General features: G+C 39.6%; 2 long non-coding RNA genes across 3 annotated transcripts in view; both read left to right on the top strand.

The window, feature by feature from the left end:
- The first annotated feature begins 6,166 nt into the window (after window positions 1–6,166).
- Window positions 6,167–9,526, top strand: LOC140691502 (uncharacterized). Of its 2 annotated transcripts, none has more exons than XR_012067204.1 (3): window positions 6,167–6,276; window positions 8,308–8,502; window positions 9,251–9,526. It is a non-coding gene; the product is annotated as an uncharacterized lncRNA (long non-coding RNA). The 2 variants fall into 2 exon arrangements; XR_012067205.1 differs by lacking the exon at window positions 6,167–6,276 and adding an exon at window positions 7,527–7,586.
- A 7,068-nt stretch (window positions 9,527–16,594) lies between these two features.
- Window positions 16,595–22,000, top strand: part of LOC140691507 (uncharacterized) — a 30,289-nt gene continuing 24,883 nt past the window's right edge. Inside the window, exons 1-2 of the long non-coding RNA XR_012067211.1 lie at window positions 16,595–16,795; window positions 17,152–17,286. This is a non-coding gene — a long non-coding RNA (uncharacterized lncRNA). The remainder of the gene's footprint in view (window positions 16,796–17,151; window positions 17,287–22,000) is intronic.

Consider the following 22,000-nt stretch of genomic DNA (forward strand, 5'->3'; position numbering starts at 1 on the left):
CTTCTTTATTTATTCGCAGTGGTGGTGGTGTGGATTATAGCTAATAACTATTAATTCAGTGTTGCAATTAAAAAAGAAAGCCAAGAAAATCCATAAAACTTTATCTCCATGTTCAGTTTAGTGCTTTACCTCAATAGTTTTCTTAAGACTGTGTTTACATTCACATAGTGTTCAGTGCTTGTACAGTTCCCTGAAGCAAGCAGGTGAGATGTCATTATGTTTGACTTTCATGTTACATTTCATATTGGATATATTTGTGCAATGACAAAACCTTCTTTTATAAGTAAACAGCCGGAAGCCCAGAGAGACTAAGAGCCTAACCCAGGGTCACCTGGTTAGTGTTTGGCACAGGCCAGGACCGCAGTTCACATCTTCCAGCTGATCCTCTTCCAGTGCCTTTTCATTCCACTGCTGGGAAATGTAGCCCCATCAGCCAAACGGCCAAGTCACATTGCTGCCCCTTTACCTGCCAGTGATGGCAGTGCTTCAAAAAGTGGCAAAGGAAAGGTCAGAAATAGGAGTGATAAAAGACATGGAAGTGCTGGAAATGGATCCTCAACCTCCTCCTCCCTACTTGAGCGCCACACAAGTGTCCCACTCTGACAGTGCTGTTCATTGTTTATAACATAGCCTTGAAATCAGACTGATCTTTTATAGGACATGCTTTTATCCTGGTCCCTTTCCTACTAGTAGTCACCGTCATGGGCAGAAAGTGCCTGGCTGTGCTCTGTTTGTCACGTAGGTGGGAGGGAAAGTGGGAGAGGGAGTTGGTTGAACTGAAGCCGAGCTTTTTACAGCTCTGTTGTTCTAGGACCAGAGCAGTTCCACTCTTGCTTTCATCACCTCTCCACCTCCGAGTCCCAGCCACCCATTCCTGCCTGCTTCCCCACATGCCACATCCTGGGGGAGGACAGAGTGTTGGGCAATGCCCCCTCCGCCCTCTGCTCTGGGAGGTGCAGGAGTCTGCATTAACTTTTGAGCTGTTTTGGTAATTGGGCTTTTCCAGCTTTTCTAGACATCTCCTTTCCAGCTCTGAGAAATTGGAGATGAAACTTAACCATACATGGACTATACTAATGTATTCAGTGACATTAGTGTCATGTTGTCTATAATTGTGTTCTGTGACTGGATAGGAGGTTTTTTATCTCACAGGATGCTTCACATCTAATTCTAAAGTCCTAGAGGCTTGCAGGTGTAATCCAAGTTCTTACATGTCTGTAAGGTAGACATGAACATTATTTGATAATATGACCATATGTTCATAGATTACGGTTAGTCCACCGGCTCTGTATCTAATGAAAGTTTAAATACCAAACGCTTGAAGAAAATTTGCGGGCCATGTCTTTTTGCCTGTAAGTAGTTGCAAAAACTGAAATCACAACTCTACCACAAGCCACAGTGTTTCCCAGTAGAGAAAGCCCTCTAATTTTACAACCTCTAAGTAATGCAGTGGTTCTTTGAGTGAGATGAGGGATGCCAGAGTATTTTTTGGGACACTAGTGTGGCATGACAAGTATTCTGGGACTGGTTACAGTTGAATCTCTACTTCCTATATCCTGGACTGATTACAGAGGCAATGTTAGTGCGGTAACTATCTTGTGAATGCAAGTGTAGCTAGGAAGACAACAGAGAAAATAGAAGGGATATAAAGAAATGGAGGGACTTCATAGCAGTACAAATGGTGACTTTGACACCACCAGCTGCTGATGTGAACTTGGCAAGAATTTGTGAGAAGTGGTGGGTGTCATTGCAAGCAGGAGAGTCCTGCAGCTTTTGGGGTGAACAGGCAAAGGGGAGAGCAGATATGGTGGCTATCCAGGGGCTATTTTTGTCCTGAATGTGAAAATGTCCAGTCCCCTGTTCAATTTTGCAGCCACAACTTCACATGACTCAGGGCATTATTTCCACCAGAATACCATAAAAATATAAACAACCTCTGTTTCCCAAAGTGTTTGTTCTCGATCTGAGATGACTGTCCTGTGCTGGTAGGTAAGTGGGCGATGGGGCCTATTACATCACCCCCTTTCACTAGAAGTCTACCTCGCTGCTTTTCAACCTACTCCTAGAGGTGCTGTCATTCTGTTACACCTAGGCCTGTAAGACCGTCTTGCCTGAATCCTCACGTGAAGAGGGATGGTTATGTGCAGTTTTAAAAAATTGCTTGGGTCATGTGGTCCTTTGTTCCTTCCATTGGAAATCACTATTCCAGAGCAAATAGTATGCATCTATACAAACTATATTGTTTGTAAGATGTCTTTAGAGGTTTTGCAGTAGGTTTAAATATTTGCTTGGTGATGGCATCTTGATTGATTGAAGGAGGCAACCCTCACTAGGGGCATTGTGTGCTTTCTGTCTGAGAGTTCCTTTACTGGCAGCAGAGTGTTCGTAGGCAGAGTTAGAAAGTTACCTGATCTGAGAAGCCGAATTTGCCCACAGCTGGGAATTGGCGGAAGAGTCTGTTATGGAAGGAAAGCTTTAGGATTATCTGGTAGCAGAGTTCTGGGATCCAAACCCTGGGAAACCTCAGCTTTTGTAGAGTATGTTCTGTAACAATAGGCTATAGGATAATTTTTACACTTGTTATAGGATGTAGAGTTGGGGAAAGGCTTAAAAGTGCAAGAACCTTAAAAGAGAATCTCCGAATATTTTAAAGAAGACAGTTCTCAGAATGAGAGCTTTTCTGGAAAAGACTAGCTCTTCACTTCACAGGGGAAGCAGGGAGCAGGTGTAACTGCACTTACGGTAACTTAAAAGGTAAACCTTACCCTCCCACTTAGCTGTTTCCTGGTGTAGGTTCATCTCCCACATCTGTAGTTTTAGACCTGATGTGTCATTTTCTGGTACTCCATTCTGCTTCTTAGTGAGAGACTGACCCAAAGTCACATAGCAATTGAAAAATTGCGCAAAGGTCTTTATTGTTAAAAATGTGGACCTGTGGCAGGGTGCTGCATTTGCAAGTGACTTTCAGTACAGAGACCACTGAAAAGAATGCAGTGTTATTTCTTATTTTATTCCTTTAAGCCTTTGAATAGAAGGTTTTCTTTGCAGAGTGTCTGGAGTACATCAGAACAAGCAGGAACTAAAATAGCTTTAAGAAAGCTCAAGTATAGGCGTTGCTTATAGTGTGGTATCTGTCTTATGTTAATTCTTTAAAGCAGGAAGTTGTAACTCTCAATTTCTTAAGCAAATATAAACATTCTTGACTCTTATTGATGTTCTTTGTTGGGTGAAGCTGCTTTTGCTTCCATTCTGAGCATTGAAAGGCCTTCTATGATACTTCTACCACTCCTCAGTATTTTATTTTCCCTCTGTTGTGAACTTGTTTTTAAACTTGAAGCATATATAAATATCACTAACTTGCTACATATGTAGATATTCTGTGTTACATACTCAGAAAGTTTGTGTACATCACACGTATCTACATAATTCCCCCCTTTCCAACTGTGTTCCTGATGAAAGGATGGTGGGAAATGGCATTATGGGGATATGTCTTACAGTACACAGTGTTTCCCCTGTTCCCTCTACCATATCTGGATGTTCTTTCATCTTTCAGCTTCTAGACTTACTAGCTCTTTTTCTTAAGCCAGGTGTATCTCATCCCCCTGCGCACACACACATGTGTACACACACACACACACACACACATTCTACTGTAGGGAGTAGTGTGCACCATCCAATTCTCCCACTCCAGCTCTGGACCCACCCACTGGAGGCAGTGTCTTGCACGAATTAATTTGTAAGTTGCTTTTTAAAACTCGAGTGGTCAGGAAATAGGACTGATATCCACACCTAGTAGGCAGGCCCTCAAGGACAACTTCTATGGTTAATGCCAGGTTATCTTAATGTTTGAGTACCTGGGTTTCATGTCTTCCTGTGCCACCTGTGTGACCCATGATTCCCACATTTCTGTCTCCTGCTAGAATTTTTCTCTCCAACTCTGGACTCTTACAATCTTCTGCTGATTTGACATCTTCACTTGAAACTCTGATATCTTAAAAGCAACATGTGTAAAAACTGAGCTCTTTGTTCTCCTACACCCCAAACTGGTTCTTCCTGCAACCTCCCCCATTCAGTTAGTGGAAACTTAATCCATCCAGCTGCTTGGGTCAAAAAACTTGGAGTTATTCTGACTTTCACTGACATACCACATGAATTCTGTCAATAGATCTGGTTTAACACTGCCTTTAAAACATATCCAGAACCCAGCCACTTCTCACCATGGTTCCTGCCTCCACTGCTGCTTCCCTACCCTGAGCCACTGTCCTCTCCTCCTGCACAGCCCTTCTCAGAGGCTTCCCTCCTTTCATCTCTGACCCGTTTCGACTATTCTCACCTGGCAGTCAAGTGAGCCTCGAAAACCTAAGTTAGATTGTGTCGTCCTTCTGCAGTGCCTCCCCATTTCACTCTGGGTAAAAGCCACAGTCCTTACAACGTCCTCCAAGGCCATACAGGATCTGCACTGACCCTTCTCCGCAGCTCCAGCCGTGCCCACATTCTGGAACATGCGAAGTGCACGCTGGCCTCGGTGATGGTTATTCCGTCCACCTGGGACTTCTCACCTCCAAGTCTTAGTTCTAACCTCAGTCCTCAGTGTGGCCTGCTCTGGTATTTAATACAACATCACCCTCATCCCATACCCTAAACTCTCTTTACCTTGCCCTTTTTTGATTTTTCCATGGTTCCTCTTTCCTAACATGCCACCTCCTCTGCTGCTCTGTTGTGTGAATTGTCATCTCCACCCCCATCCCAGCTAGACTCCAACAAAGCTCCGTGAGGACAGGACTTTTGTATTGTTTATTTATCTATTCCAACTGCCTAGACTAGTCCTGGGTACATAGTAGGCAATCAAAAATTATTTGCTGAATAAATTAAAAGACTATTTTAAAAATGAATCATCCTTTCAGGAATGGGTGAGGATAGGAAGCTGCATCAAGGACAATGGTGCAGTAAATAATGATATTTGCCTGTTGTTCTTTGTGTGATTTATATATGTGTTTTAGTCTTAATTTTGTATCCCAGTTTCTTAATTTAATATCTGTATTAAGGTGTAATTTACAGGCCATAAAATTCACACATTATAATTGTACAAGTCAGCCATTTTAACTATTTCTAGATTTGTGCAACTTTGTCCTCACAAAGTCCCCTTGTGTCCGTCCATATGCAGTTTGCCCCCCCTCAGTGGCACCCTGATTTTATTTCTTTTTTTTTTTTTGGCAATCACATCTCAAACGGATAATTTACACAGCAGTACTAATATAGCTTTGCACTTTTAGAAATGACACACTTAAATATGAAATTAGCGGTCATTGCTGAATGTAGGTAGCAGTATCAGGCATTGGTGAGAAGAATGGACCTGAGTGTCAGACTGGCTGCAGTCTTACCCAGCTCCACCATTTACCAAGTTACCCAAATTATTTTCTGCCTCAAGCTCTTTATCTGTTATATGGGGGTAATAATAGCAGCTTACAGAGTTGTTGTGAGGATTAAGCAAACAGGGAAACAAAATTTAGTATAGTGGCCTGCTTATGTTATTACCTAAGAAATAGCCTTGCAGGTAGAGGGCAAAATTCAAATCAGTTTCTAAAGTATATGTAAAATATAATCCAGTTCCTGCCTGGTTTGTAAACACTTATGCCTACTGAAGAATTTAAAAGCAGGCTAATTTCCAACAGAAAAGATCATTTCTCAGCATTTCTTTCAAAGAGAGCTGCAAAATCACTTTTACTAACTAAATGTTCCATGCCCAACTCTGACAGAAATTTGACAACAGGGACGTAATTATCTACATTTTTGTTAAAATGATGCTGACCATCAGGAAGTGTTCTCAATTATATTTTAGCCTTTATGTTGAGAAATACTGTGAGACTTCTTCTAAATTAATGGGTGGGGGCATTCATTGTAGCTCTTGTAGCCTGATAAGCCTGCACTAAATTATCTTTTTTAAACTTTTAATTAAAGTAATAAATTAATTTTTTGCTGGGGGGTGGTAATTAGGTTTTTATTTATTTATTTTATTTTTAGAAGAATTACTGGAGATTGAACCCAGGCCCTTGTGCATGCTAAGAACATGATCTTTCACTTGAGCTATACCCTCCCCCCTAAATTATCTTTAATAAGGTCTTTTTCTCTGTTTTGTTACTTTATGTACAGAAGCACAAAGCAGGGTCATCAGAAGCCTCTCAATCACAAAGATGATAGTAGTGAAAAACATTGCGCAGTGACAGTGAATCCTTGGCATATGAAGAAAGATTGTAAAGTCCTGAATGAATTAAGAAGGTATTGTTACCTTAACATACATGTAAGCATGGCTCTCTTACCTTTATTTTTCACTTTATAATGAAAATAATCCCCACCTGTCAAGGTTGCTTTGTTTGATAGAGGGAATATCTAAACCCTTTTCTGCAAGTTTTTTAAATAAGTAAGAGCAGTTAATTTATCAGAAGTGTGAATGGTGTAATCTGGTCTGTGTAGTATGGTAGCCACCAGCCACATGTGGCTATTGTGAATTGAGATGTTCTATAAGTGGAAAATACATAATAGATTTTCAAGACTTTGTACAACAAAAATAATGTAAAATATTATTAATAAGTTTTAAAAGTGTCAATCACACTTTTGAAATGATAATATATTGGATATTTTGGGATAAATGTAATTATTACTGGAATTAATTTCACTTGTTCCTTTTTATTTTCTAAATGGGATTACTGGAAAATTGTGACTTGCACTATGTTTCTGTTGACAGTGCTGGCTTCTAACTTATTGCAAATAATATGAAAAGAAAACTTTGATTAAAAATTTTGTAATTGAGTAGTTGATTTGCATCATATTAGTTTCAGGTGTACAAAACAGAGGCTCAACATTTTTATAGATTATATTCCATTTAAAGTCACCATAAAATAATGGCTATATTTCCCTGTGCTGTATGATACAGCCCTGTAACCTATCCATTTTATACTTAGTACTTTTTACCTCTCAATCCCCTAACCCCTTCCTGCCTCCCCTCTTCTCCTTCTCCCCATTGGTAACCACCAGTCTGTTCTGTGTACCTGTGAGTCTATTTCTGTTTTATTATAGTCATTAATTTGTTTTATTTTTTAGATATACATATAAGTTAATACATAGAATATTTGTTTTTCTTTCTCTGACTTATTTCACTTAGCATAATACCCTGTAGGTTCATCCATGTTATTGCAAATGTCATTATTTTATTTTTTAGTGGCTGAACAGTATTCCATTTGTGTGTGTGTTCATGTGTATATATGCGTGTGTATATATATGCATACATGTATATATACATATATATATATATATAATATACCACAACTTCTTTATCCAGTCATCTGTCAGTGAACATTTGGGTTGTTTCAGTGTCTTGGCTATTTTAAATTGTGCTGCTGTGAACATTGGGGTGCATGTGTCTTTTTGAATTAAATTTTTCTCCAAACATATATCCATGAATGGGATTGCTGGATCACACGGAAGTCTATTTTCATTTTTTTATGGAACCTCTTTTCTGTCCTCCATAGAGGCTGCACCAATTTACATTCCCACCAACCGAGTAGGAGGGTTCCTTTTTCTCTTGAAAGGTAAAAAATTCTCTACATTTACCTACTTTCCTTTCAGTTTAGGACACAGTTTGGCAAAAGCAAGATAGAATTTAATAGGAGTAGATACAGTATTTATTTTGAATGTCCATGCATTATGGATAGATATGTTATTGATGAGTTGGTTCCCTATTTTTGTAGGTGCAGATGTTTTTATAGCTTCACAGACATTTCAGTCTTGCAGAGAGAAAAATTTCTTTGTATTTTGCTGAACTTGTCCGGGTGTCTTTATCGGATTTGGTCCAGGCCTGCAGAGGTGAATACACATCCAAACCTGAACCATTTGAATGTCTGCAAGATATTAAGAGTCTAGAATATCAGATCTGGACTGTAACTCTGGTAAATGACATCAGTGACTGGACTCAAGAAAACTCCATTTGAGGGCAAAACCTTTCATAAGCCAAAAAGGCTTTGAAACTGTGGCAAAGCCAGAGACTTTTGTGCGCCACTTATGGCCACAAACCCATGAGGACAACCACAGGCCTTCTGGAGTGCCAAGGAAATTCCATGTGAGGAGTCCAGCACTCACAGGAATCCAACAAGTCCCTGTCTGCCAGAGCACCTTCATTGCTACTGTGCTGTTTTGAGTAAATGTCTTTTCATCAGGTTCAAATTGGTTTGTTGTTATTTTTTTGCATAAAAGAACAAATTCTTGTTCCCTGGTGTAAGTAAAAGCCTAGCACTTTCTGATTTCTTTTGACAGAGAAAATATGAGCCTGTGGATCTAACCTCATCTGTGATGGTCTGCAGCTGGGAGCAACCAGATCAGTGTCAGTCCCCTTGCAGCCATTGGCTGGGAGCCTGCATGTTCCTTGGAATGGTATTTGAAACATGTCACACTAGCCGTGCCTTTGCTGTGGGCTGGGAGGCGAGTCAGTCAGAATCTGCATTATGGAATGTAAGTTTCAGATCCACAGCTAGGAGATCTTTTTTAATAGCCAGAGAATATAGTCATAAATATATCTATTAATGTATTTATGCAAGAACCTTTTTAAAGATTTTTTTATTATAAAAAGTTACCCCCAAAATTGAAAGTGAAAGAACAGTGGAATTAAAAACCATCTGTACCTTAATTATATATAAAGGATCATAAAATCCTTCTAAACTTTCTTTTGTTCAAATGAAGATATTTTTCCCTTCCAAAAAGGAAAATTATTATTTCACATTTTTTTTTGTTTTCTCCTTTTATTATATATTCCATATCAATAAATATAAATCTTTTAAATCCCTTTTAATGGCTGTTTAACAATATATTGAACAGATATGTAAATAGTTCTAGGTTTCAGAAATTTAAAAAATTGTCATTACAATACCACTGCAAAGAATATTTTGGTGTTTCTATTTTTAGTTACTAATTTGGACTAAAAATTAACAAGTTTGCTTTTCTTTATCTAAAACATTGGTTATTTTATAAAGGAACTGTAAGGAATTTAAAAAACTTTTCAGTAATTTCAACAAAGAAATTATCTTTAAGGCAAAAATGTATGATGTATTGCAAATCTATTTTTATTATATCTTCACTTTTACCAGTGTGACATATGTGTGTGTTTGCACAAGTGCTTTAACTACCAGCAACGTAGGAAAAATCTGTATACTAAAAATGTGAAAATATTTTCCTGGTTTGTGTTTTCATTCTCCCAATATAGGTTTTGGATGACAAGCTTGTATTTGCAAAAGTACACCCCCTGTGGGAGGTGTTCTGTACATACGCTGAGATACTGCACATAATATTGCCTCTGAAGCCCAATGATTTGAAAACCCGGTCCTCAGCCTTTGATAACTTCCGCTGTTTGATGAAAGTCCTCCAAGTGGATGAAAGTATCAACAACCGGAACAAGAGTTTTTCATTGCCCTATTTGAGAAGAGCTCCATGAAAGACTTTTATATTCAGGATAGAGATACATTCTTCAATCCAACCACCAGAAACCGCATTGTAAGTCTAAACCGAGTTTAGCTGCTGTCTTGGGGGTGATTTAGAACCTGCTGTTGAATTATCAGTGATTTGGTTTGGTTGGTTTGATTTGGTTTTTAAAAGCTGCCCATAAAAAGGAAAAAAGAGAAAGAAAAGAAATATGCCTACAGATTCCTGTTAGGATAGTAAACAGTGGCTGGTTAGTTACCTTGTATAAGCCACAAGCTCTCTTAGAACATTTTTAGGTTTACTTCATCCTTTCTCAGATCAAGTATCAAGTAAGGGACAGTGTTAAAAAAAATTCAGGATTAACAGGTTTGTGAGCTCCAGGATTTGCAAGGCAGCTTTCCCTCCCCATGGTGTAAGTCAAATGGCAGAATTGAAATAAAGCACCTCATGTATCCTCCGGTGTTAACAGGAAAAGGCTAATCTTCTTGACCTTGTTTCTTCCTGGGTAAAATGAAGATAATATATCAGGAGGCGACAAGCTCATTTAAGGCAGGAAACATGTTGTCTTGTTCACTGCTGAATCTCAGGCACCGGGAAGGCTGAGTTTAACGAGTGAATGAATGAACTGTACTTCCCCCACAGTTACCATGTGGGACAGTGAGGATTAGCAGCTAAGAGCATAGACTCTAGAGGGGAGGGCACAGCTCAAGTGATGGGGCACATGCTTAGCAAGCATAAGGTCCTGGGTTCAGCCCCCATCACGTCCTCTAAAATAGACATATAACCCTAATTACCTCCCCACCCCCCACCAGAATTACCTTATTATCTCCCCACCACCAAAAAAAAAAAAAAAAAGAGAAGTGGCCAAGAGCGTAGACTCAAGCTGGAACACCTGTGTTGGTTTCTCGCTGTCGACCTTGTAAATGTCATTTACCCTCTGTGTCTATCAAGTTCCTCACCAATAAAATGGGGATAATTGTAGTACCCACCTCGTAGAGATGCTATGGGGATTAATGAATCTGTGTCAGTGATACAACTGCCCTGGCTTATATTAAGTACTATGCATCTGTCAGCTCTTTTCATAATTACTGACAGATGTTATTATCGACAAAAGACATATTAGTTCTTTGAAAGGGAAATGCATGTTAGACCATTTCATTTATCACTTTCTGTAATTCAGGCTTTTCCCTCTGAAATACCATTTTATGTCTGTACACTAGAAAGCCACAGGGCTTTCCAAATTTCATCTGTCTGGGTTCTTGTCATGATGGCAATACTGCAGATTGCTGACATTTTTTAGGGACTCTGTCTGAGATGACAGCAACCCCTCAAATTTAGGAGCTCTTCTCTAACTGATAACATCTCGCTAGAAATGAAGTTTTTATAATGTAACAGCTTCAGACGCTTAATGATGCCATAAATGCAAGGATGTTATATCTAAGCTCTTTAAATAAATCCTGTCATTGAAATAAAGGAAATACTATATTATAGCCCTCTATGACTTTGTTATCTTTGCTATCCATTTATCTGACTCTCTAAGACCAAAGAAAGCAAATACTAAGATTGATCATTACTACTATGTGGTACACGTATTTGTGGATGAAGACAATATTGAAATGCACTGTTTAAGATATTAAAATGGACACTAAACAGCTTCTTGATGCATATGCATGAACAGAACAGGGAGCTGGGTGCAGGGAGCAGACACTGAGCTTCCTGGATTAGAGACCCAGCTTAGCAGTCCAGCCCAGCAGTCCACATGTTTCATATTTATGTCCCAGCAAAATTAGCAGTGAGAGTCTTAAATGAACTTTGGGGACACTTGCAAACAGCTGTCATGATTACTATTGTGGGACACCAGGAATCTACAGTGTTTAGTTGGTATCTGTGCATAACCAGTTCTTTTCCACTAAAGCTTCTTGTAATTGCTGGTCCCACATCCAGGCTGAGGAATCATCTCATGTGGTGTTTGGGAGGGAGGTAAGTGGAGTCAGGACCCTTGTTAAGGCTGGGTGGGTAATAATCTGGTGCTAGTACAAGACAAAGGAAAGTAGGTCAGGTGGGAAGGAGAATGACTGGATTTAAACTTTGTTTCTTGAGTAAGCTAAATATATAACATCATGTCAAGTTACTTTGTTGTTTATATTCCATGTGCTGTCACCGAATAACTACTGAATTGTGGGGACAAAAATGCCTGGGTTTTAGAATTGACCCTGCCCCTAACCTGTCAGGGTCCAAGTTCCTCCGGGTGTCCAAAGAGGGGGCTGGACCATCAGGTGTCCCTCCACTGCAGCAGTTTGGGCACTTGGGTGGACTAGATTTTTGCTGTGGAACACTGGCCCGGTTGTAGAATATTAAGCATCTGCAAGGCTCTCACCAGGTACCCACGGTGGTCCCAGGACTGTGACATCCAAGCGTTCCTTTCCACCCACGTTTGCAAATGACCCTCAAGGGGTTAATATTAATCCTGGGTGAGAATTATGAAAAATTATACGGTACCTCCATCCCTCCTGGCAAGTGAGGGCCCCTTATTTACAAATGACCATGAAGTGTTAGCACCAAATTTTATCAACAGAACATGTGAACATTTTGTGACAGTGACGCTCACCTGTTTGCTTCTGATTCCCAGTGCCACTTCAGCCTCCGTCAGAGGACCTCAGCTGCCCCAGTGATCAGGGCCTTCTGTACAGGGAATGGGCTCCTCCTCGAAGCACAGACAAGCAGCAGCCCTTAGGTCTCATCAGGTGAGCTGTTGTGGAGAGCACCCCAGTGGGAAGGGCTCAGGGTTGTCCTCATGGCATCTGAGTGTGACAGTCCTCCAAGAGTGTTACCAACCAGGAAGCTCACAGGAGCTCTGAGCTTCGTTGCCCCAAGTTTTTACTGCAGGCTTTATTACAAAGCCATGATTTATTGGGTCACTACCGACATGGCTAACCCAAACCCTAACTGTAAGTCAAACCTTTCCTTAGCCCTAAATTTTGAGCCCCTTCCTCTCCTGGTGGCCACTCACTTGTCACAAAGCTCAAAGCCCCACTCCTCTAATCACATGGTTGGTGTCTCTGGCTGGCCAGTCCCCATCCTGAGTCATCTCATGAACACAAGCCATCCAAGGTTCCACCATGAATAGCAAAGACACTCTTATCTTGGGAAATTTCGAGGCTTTAGCGGTTGCTGCCTAGGAACTGGGAACAAAGACCTACCAAATTCTTCATTACATAGGAGTAAATGTTATATTTCATTTAAATTATAAAATAAGAGAGAAATTCTCACTGCTTTTCTGTATCTGCTGTTCGACACCGTTTCACTACACCACGTGATTGTAATGTCGCGCTCAGGCTGTGTCTTCTCAGAGCACCAGCGCCGGCTGCTCCCCGGGGGCTTATGCTGTTTGGGCAAGGCTGCTGGGGGGATGGAGGCCAAGGACAACCGAGAAAACAAAAATAATCGTGCAAATAAGGAAACAATGTCAGATTGAAATGAAGAAATAACACAGTGTTGAGATGGGAGACTTGGGGGGAAGTGAGTTAAGAAAGCTATCTTTGAGTAGGTTACATGTGAGCTGAGATGGCGATAAGGAGGCTGGAATTTGAAGATCTGGGAAAAGTCACCCATGGAATAGAGGCAGCTTGTCCATTGGCCCCGAGGCACAAATGTGCTCAGCAGGTTTGTGGAGACACTGGAGCCAGCGCTGGTGAGAGTGATGAGACGCGAGGTTTAGAAGGGCATCAGGAGCACGGAAAGGAGTGTAGACTCTAAGCGCAGTGAGAAGCAGTCATGATAGCTTAAGCACTTAAGTAATTTTCTCTCACTCACATTTTGCAAAGATAATGTGGAGAATGTATGGCAGGGACCCAGGAAGCAGGGAGGCCAGGTAGGAGGCTCTTGGATTGGGCCAGTTGAGAGATGGTGGGAGCCAATGAGGAATGCATTTGGGGAGTGGGGCTGACGGGATGCAGTTATGGGCTGGCTGTGGATGGTTAGGAGAAGAGGAGGGTCAAGGTAGCCCCAGGTCGGTCTGGAGCCAGGTGTCTGTTCTTTCTTATCTCAGTGCCCCATGCAGGTGCCCACCTACTTGGGCAAACCTCTTAACCTTCAAAGTGAGGGTTTTAAAACACTGAAGTCTATTTGTTGTTTCACATTTTATGGAAAGATTCAAACATGTACAGAAATAGAGAGAACAGTACAGCCAGCCTGCCTGGGTGTTATCAGTCACCCAGCTCCAGAATTATAAACTCAGAGTCACTGTTGTTGCATCTTTCATCTCCATCTCCTCCCCTCCCCCACTATGGGGTCATTTTGAAGACAATCCTACATAGCTTAACCTTTCATTAGTGAAATGACAAGGTCTCTTTCAAATAAAATTGGAATATTCCTTTTTTTTAGGGTTACAAAATAATTCCCTGCTTGTCACAAAAATACACTTTTAAGTAGTTTTGGGGTTGAAATCAAGATCCAGACAAGATTCAGACATTGCAGCTAGCATATCTCTCAAGTGCGTTCTAATCTATAATTTTCCTGTTTCTCATTTTCCTTGAAATTGCTGAGGGGTTTCTCTATTTCCTGTTTGGCTGATTTCATTCTCCCCTATGGTGTTAGACTTGTTTCTCCATCCTATGTATTGGCTTTAGCTAAGTGATTTAATCCTCCCCTAAAAGCTTGATCTGATTGAGGTTCAACTTTGTGCAAAAATAATTGTTATGTGAAGTTTTGTACTCCTGTCATAAGGTACATAATATTACATTCGACTCTCTTTTTTGTGATGACAGCAGCCAATAATGATTGTCACCCGGGATCATTATTTCATAAGGAATTTTATTTCATGTGGTCATACTCTAATTTCCTCCCTCAATTATCAGCAGGATCACAGTCATGAAGAGGTACTTTCTCCTTAACCCGGGTTATCCTTTAGAACACAGTTTTAAAGGAGGATATTTGTTAATATGTAAATATTTAAAATTGATCATTTTTTTTCTTTTTAATTTTTTTTTCTAATGGAGGTACTGAAGATTGAATCTAGGACCTTAAGCATGCTGAGCACACACTCTGCCACTGAGTGTACCCAATCCCCCTTGAGATTCATATTTATATGATATCTTCCTTCTGTTATTTTTGTTTTATGTTATACAGAATTTGAAGGCAGGGCAATGGGTTTGACCACTCTTTAATCATTCTTTATGGGCTTTTGGGGTTTGTGTGTGTGTTTGTGTTTGTAAAGAAAACAATTTTCCTACTATTTTAAGTATGTATTGCTAAGGCAATTATGTTGATCTTTTCCCTGATCCTGGTCCATGTATTCCCATGTTACTTCCCACTAGTGGCCCCATGAGCTCTGTGACAAGACTAGCATGTCGTTAATCCATGTGGAAGGAGATCTGAAGAGATTTATTCAAGGAGATGAAATTTGTAGACAATGTATTGGAAAGTATTGTGAAAGTTGTTCGTTAAGAGAAGGTCTGAGGTTGAATTATTAAGTGCACAGAAATCTAAGCTATGAAAAACCAAGACAATTATTAACTCCAGGAAAACGAAGTAGGGAAGAAAAGGTAAGACTAGCACAAATTGCTACAGCTTTGAATAGTCTGTACAGAGTAATAATAATGTAAATCAAGGATACTGAGCTGATGAAAATTATAATGTAATTGTATCAAAAGGTTGGAAGAATGAAGGTTTGGGTGTGTAGATGAGATGGGGTTTGAAAGAGAGCTGAATCCTCATTTTCCAAAATAGAAAGTTAAATAGGTGATACATAAAGCTGAAAAAGTCAGTAGGCTGTGTTACAAGGATATTAGTCAGAGAAAGGGAGTAAGTATTCCAAGAGTCAGCAGTAGGAGCTGAACGTGGTTGTTTCTGGCCAGGAAATGGGGCGGTTGATGGGAACTGCTCCTTTTTACAATCGGTGTTCGAGAACTGTTTGACTCTTTATTAAATGTATGGCATTACTTTGATAAAAAGAAATCAAAGCTGAATTTTGAAAAAAAAATTGGGGTGCTTTTGACAGAGAGAGATAACAATCAGGCAAAACTACATTTGAAGGGATCCTCATTATTCCTTGCCTTTCAGCAAGGACTAGGAGGCAGATATCTGTTTAAGGTTCAAAAATTCTGTCTGACCTTCCTGCCGACTTGTAACCTTTGGAAGTAATGAACTCCCCGTCACTGTAAATATCCAGGCAGAGGCTGCCTGACCAGCTCTCTAACTGTAGCAGGGTGTGTTTACCATTGGGCAGTTAGAGCAGGCAACTTCTAACATTCTTTCAGTTTTGAATTTGGCATTTTCAGGATGGATAGTTGATAAGAATGTATTACAAAAAGCTTAACAAGAAAGAGTCCAAGACATCTCAAACCCATTGCCAGGGTTTTCTCTGCCAGACACCATCCTGAGCCTGCCACCCGTGAGCCAGGCCACAAAGCCCAGTCACATGAGAATGAACACACTTTTTCGCTCCTATCTGATTTGGCATCGGGCTCAGCCCTTTTCCCCATGGAATGGTCCATGCCCAGGGCTCTGACTATGGAGCTGGTCTCACAGCAGCCCTGTGAGTGCTGGTCCAGCCTCCGGGGTTCCTGCGTGAAGTTTTCCAGGATTCCAGGCTATTCTCGGAGCTGAGTCCCCCTTAGGCTAAGCCCACGGAACTCATCTCAGCTCCAGACTGAGCCGGAAGCCTCAGAGAGAACTCAGAGCTGAGGAAATCCACAGGTTTTACCCAGCACTGCCGAGTCATCAGTGAGCCAGTTGAGGGAAGGTTCAGCAACAGCAAGACACACCTGAGCCGCCGTCTCATTGTTCCGCCTCATCCCTAAACTCTCTGTGTCTGCCTGTCTGTGTCGGTCTCCCTTTTAGGATCAGCCTGGCACCACTTAATGCCCTGCCTCCTTTCTTCTAATCTTGCCTCCCTGGCCTGTTCCATCTACTCCAGGTTAACTGAGAAGAGGTTTTAAAACCTAGGAACAACAGACGTGCTAGATACAAAGAATACAGGGCAGTGCCTTCCTCAGTCACATCCCTCCTGCCCTCTCCCATTCCCACAATGAGTTTTATAAATATTTTGTCAGACAGACATTGCACTCCCAGTTGTTATCATTATCAGCCATTTCCTTATTATCTGTGGTTTACGATGTATTTGCTCCAGGGACATTCCCGAGATAAGGCAGGAGCAGATGACTGAGCCACTTGTTGATGTCCACTTGTGTCAAGCCTGTTAAGAATGATTTTTGGGGGGATTTGTTGAATGTGCCAGACTGTCCAGTGAGTGGTGATGATCCCCTGCATCTGCTCTGGAGTCAGCCTCGTCCTCTCCTTTGCTCTGTTCTCATTTATCTCTCTTCAGCAGGTGAGCCAGTGATCTGTACTTCTATGATACATAAAACACTTCTTATTTCACGGTAGAATTTGGGGGCTGCTATGAAAACGCATATGTTTTAAGAGTGAATTGAGTCGGAGGATTAAACTTAAAGCCCCCTTGATTTAGAATCAGAAATTAATATGATGGAGGGAGGGTATAGCTCAGTGGTAGAGTGCATGTCTAGCATGCATGAAGTCCTGGGTTCAATCCCCAATGCCTCCATTTAAAAACAAATAAATAAACCTAGTTATGCCCCCCAAAAAAGAAAAAAATAAATTAACATGAGGATGAAGCTACAGAGTGATTATTTGTGTCTTCTGAAATTTCCTTCTGTCTTTCTGCAGGAAATTCTAAGGAGAGAAGTTCAGAATCTACTTTGCTTGGCTGGGCTATTACACTCAGATGCTCCTCCTGGCAGCAGTCGTGGGGGTGACTTGCTTTCTGTGTGGATATTTTAATCAAAATAACTGTACCTGTGGGTAATTGTCTTTATTCCTTGTTACCGTTCTTACTTAACTTAGAATGACATTCTCCAGGAGCATCCATGTTGCTGCAAATGGCCCTAAATTGTCAGTTTTTATGGCCGAGTAGTATTCCATTGTATAAATATACCACTTCTTTAGCCAGTCATCTGCTGATGGACATTTAGGCTGTATCCATGTCTTGGCTACTGTAAATAGTGCTGCTATGAACATTGGGATGCAGGTGTCATCCTGAAGTAGGGTTCCTTCAGGATACATGCCCAGGAGCAGGATTCCTGGGTCATATGGCAAGTCTATTCCTAGACATTTGAGGGAACTCAATACTGTTTTCCACAGTGGCTGCACCACACTGCATTCCCACCAGAAGTGTAGGAGGTACCCCTTTCTCCACAGCCTCTCTAGCATTTGTCATTTGTGGATTTTTGAATGATGGCCATTATGACTGGTTTGAGGTGATACCTCATTGTAGTTTTGATTGGCATTTCTCTGATAATTAGTGACATTGAGCATTTTTTCATGTGCCCATTGATCATTTGTATGTCTTCCTTGGAGAATTGCTTGTTTAGGTCTTCTGCCCATTTTTGGTTTAGGTTATTTGGTTGTTTCTTATTAAGTCATTTGAGCTGCTTATATATTCTGGAGATCAAGCCTTTGTCAGTTTCATTTGCAAAAATATTCTCCCATTCTGTAGGTTGTCTTTTTTTTTACATATGGTGTCCTTTGCTGTGCAGAATCTTGTAAGTTTCTTTAGGTCCCATTTGTTTATTCTTGCTTTTATTTCTATTGCTTGGGTAGACTGCCCTAAGGGAACATTTCTGAGATGTATGTCAGATATTTTGCCTGTATTTTCTTCTAGGAGGTTTATTGTATCTTGTCTTATGTTTATCTTGCTGAAGAGACTGTCTTTATTCCATTGTATATTCTTGCCTCCTTTGTCGAAGATTAGTTGACCAAAAGTTTCTGGGTTCATTTCTGGGCTCTCTATTCTGTTCCATTGGTCTATATGTATGTTTTTGTACCAATACCATGCTGTCTTGATGACTGTAACTCTGTAGTATTGTCTGAAGTCTGGGAGAGTTATTCCTCCAGGCTCTTTCTTTTTTTTCTTCAGTAATACCCTGGAATTTCGATGTCTTTGATGGTTCCATATAAATTTTATTGTGATTTGTTCTAGTTCTATTAAATATGTCTTGGGTAATTTTACAGGGATTGCATTAAATCTGTATATTGCCCTGGGCAGTGTGACCATTTTAACAATATTGATTCTTGCAATCCAAGAGCTTGGGATACCTTTCCATTTTTTAAAGTCTTCTTCAATTACCTTCGCCAATGGTTTATAGTTTTCTGTGTAAAATTCTCTCACCTCTGTGGTTAGATTTATTCCTAGAAATTTTATTACTTTGGGTGCTATTTTAAAGTGTTTTATTTCTTTACTTCCTTTTTCTGTTGATTCATCATTAGTGTAAAGAAATGCAACTGATTTTTGAACATTAATCTTGTAACCTGCTACCTTGCTAAATTCTTCGATCAGCTCTAGTAGTTTTGGTGTGGACCTTTTAGGGTTTTCTATATATAGTGTCATGTTATCTGCATGTAGTAACACTTTTACCTCTTCTTTTCCAATTTAGACCCCTTTTACTTCTCTTACTTGCCTGATTGCTATGGTCAGGACTTCCAAGTCTATGTTGAATAAGAGTGGTGATAGTGGCATCCTTGTCTTGTCCCAGAATTTAGTGAGAATCTTTTGAGGTTTTCACCGTTCAGTGCTATGCTGGCTGTAGGTTTGTCATATATAGCTTTCATGATGTTGAGTTATGTTCCCTCAATACCCACTTTGGTGAGAATTTTTATCATAAATGGGTGTTGAATTTTATCAAAAGCTTTTATGCATCTATTGAGATGATCATGTGGTTTTAGTCCTTTCTCTTGTTGATGTGAAGTATTACATTGATTGATTTGCATATGTTGAACCACCCTTGTGTCCCTGAGATGAACCCCATTTGAGCATGTTGTATAATCTTTTTTATGTGCTGTAGAATTCTATTTGCTAGTATTTTGGTAAGGACTTTTCTTGCATCTGTGTTCATCAGTGATATTGTTCTGTAATTCTCTTTTTTGGTGGTGTCTTTGCCTGGTTTTGGTATCAGGGTGATTGTGGCTTCATAGAATGAGTTTGGGAATATTCCTTCTTTTCAATCTTCTGGAAGAGCTTGAGAAGGCCTGGTATGAGTACTTCTTTGTATGTGTGGTAGAATTCCCTGGTGAAGCTGTCCAGTTCTGGATTTTATTTGTAGGGATTTTTTTTATTGTTAATTCGATTTCATTCCTAGTGGTCATTTTGTTCAAGTGGTCAGTTTCTTCTTGATTCAGTTTTAGTGGACTGTATGTTTCCAGAAACGTGTCCATCTCCTCTAGGTTATCCCTTTTTTTATGTAGTTTTTCATGATATTCTCATATGATAGTCTATATTTCTATGTTATTTGTTGTAATTTCTCCATTTTCCTTTCTTATTTTGCAAATTTGTGCTCTCTCTTTTTTCTTCTTTGTGAGTTTGGCCAGAGGTTCTCGATTTTATTTACTCTTTCAAAAAATTGCTTTTGGTTTGATTGATTATTTTCTCTATTTCTTTAATCTCTATTTTATTTATTTCCTCCCAGATCTTAATTATTTCCTTCCTTCTGTTGACTTTTTGGGTGTTTTTACTCTTCAGTATCTAGTTCTTTTAACTGGTGGGTTAGATTGTTTTTTTTTGAAATTGTTCTTCATTTTTGAGGAAGGCCTGTATCGCCCTAAACTTTCCTCTTAGCACTGCTTTTGCTTTGTCCCATAAGTTTTTTGTGGTTGTTTTCATTTTCATTTGTCTCAATGTATTCCTTAATTTCAACTTTGATTTCATCATTGACCCATTTTTTTTTTAATAGCATGTTGTTTAATCTCTATGCTTTCCTTTTTTTTATGCTTTGTTTCTCTGAAGAGATTTCTAGTTTCAATGGCATTGTGGTCAGTAAGGATACTTGAGATAATTTCTATCTTCTTAAAATTTTTGAGGCTTCTTTTGTGACCAAGTACATGATGAATCCTAGAAAATGTTCCACGCACACTTGAAAAGAATGTATATCCTATTCTGGGGGGTTGTAATGCTCTGAAAATATCCACTAAATCTAATTTTTCTATTGTATCATTTAATTTCTCTGTTGCCTTATTTATTTTTTGTGTGGAAGATCTGTCTAGTGATGTTAATGTGGTGTTAAAACTTCTGACAATGATTGTATTCCCATCAATTTCCCCGTTTATCTCTGTTAGTAGTTGTTTTATGTACTTAGGTGCTCATGTTGGATGCATATATATTAATGATTGTAATATCCTCATCTTGTATTGCTCCTTTAATCATTATAAAATGCCTTTATTTATCTTTCTTTATGGCCCTTGTTTTAAAGTCTATTTTGTCTGAAATCAGAACTGCTATACCTGCTTTTTTGGAGTTTCCATTTGCATGGAATATCCTTTTCCGTCCATTCACTCTCAATCTATATGTGTCCTTCTCCCTAAAATGTGTCTCTTGTATGCAGTTTATTGAAGTTTTTTGCTTTATTATCCAGTCTGCCACTCTGTCTTTTGACTGGAGCATTTAGTCCATTATCATTTAGAGTAATTAATGATAAATGAGTGTTTATTGCTATTTGAACTTTTATTTGCAGTTGATTTCATATTTCTTCTTTGTTCCTTTCTTCTTCCTTTTGTGGTATGGTAATTTTCCTTTCTGTTATCTTGGATTGTATTTAGTTTTTGTTACTCACTTGTAAGTTTTTGGCTTGTGGTTACACTTTTTTGTAAGCCTGTTAAGCAATTACTGTAACTGTGTGTACTAAACAGATAGTAATGCAATCTCTAACCCATCCTACCTCGAACGAAAAATTTAAGAAAAAGAAGAAAGAAAAAATACTCTATATTTTCTTGCTTCCCTCTCCCACTCAATGATTTAGATGTCTTCTTTTACAATTTCATGTTCATTCTATTTGTAATTCATGGTAGTTATCACCTTTCCAGTTATGAGCTCTCATTTCTGTATCATCCTGCTTCTTTTTTATTTAGAGTGTACCTTACAATATTTCTTTTAGCATGGGTTTAGTGTTGCTAAAGTCTTTTAGTTTTTCTTCTCTGTGAAATTCATTACCTCTCCCTCTGTTCTAAAGGATAGCCTTGCTGCAGAAAGTATCCTAGGCTGCATCTGTTTTTTCATTCAGGACTTTGTATATATCTTTCCACTCCCTTCTGGCCTACAGTGTTTCTGTAGAGAAATCAGCTGAGAGCCATCTCTTGTAACTCACTCTTTGTTTTTCTCTTGCTGCCTTTAGGATCATTTCTTTATCCTTCAGTCTGGCCATCTTGATTTTGTTATGTCTTGGTGTGTGTCTCTTTAGGCTTTTCCTGTTTGGGAACCTCTGAGCCTCCTGTACTTGGGTGTCTGATTCTTTCTTTATGTTTGGGAATTTTTCAGTTATGATTTCTTTAAATACCTTCTCCATCCCCTTTGTTCTTTCTTCCCCTTCTGGAACTCTTATGATGCATAGATTGGCATGCTTTATATTATCCCATAGGTTCCATATATTGTTTTCATGGTTTTTTATTTTTTTCTCTCAACTGTTCTGATTGTGTGCTTTCTGTTGTCCTGTCTTCTAGGTCACTTATTCGTTCCTCTGCATTATCTAGC

Source organism: Vicugna pacos, chromosome 35 (assembly GCF_048564905.1).
Source record: "Vicugna pacos chromosome 35, VicPac4, whole genome shotgun sequence".
In the NCBI taxonomy this organism is placed as follows: Eukaryota; Metazoa; Chordata; class Mammalia; order Artiodactyla; family Camelidae; genus Vicugna; species Vicugna pacos.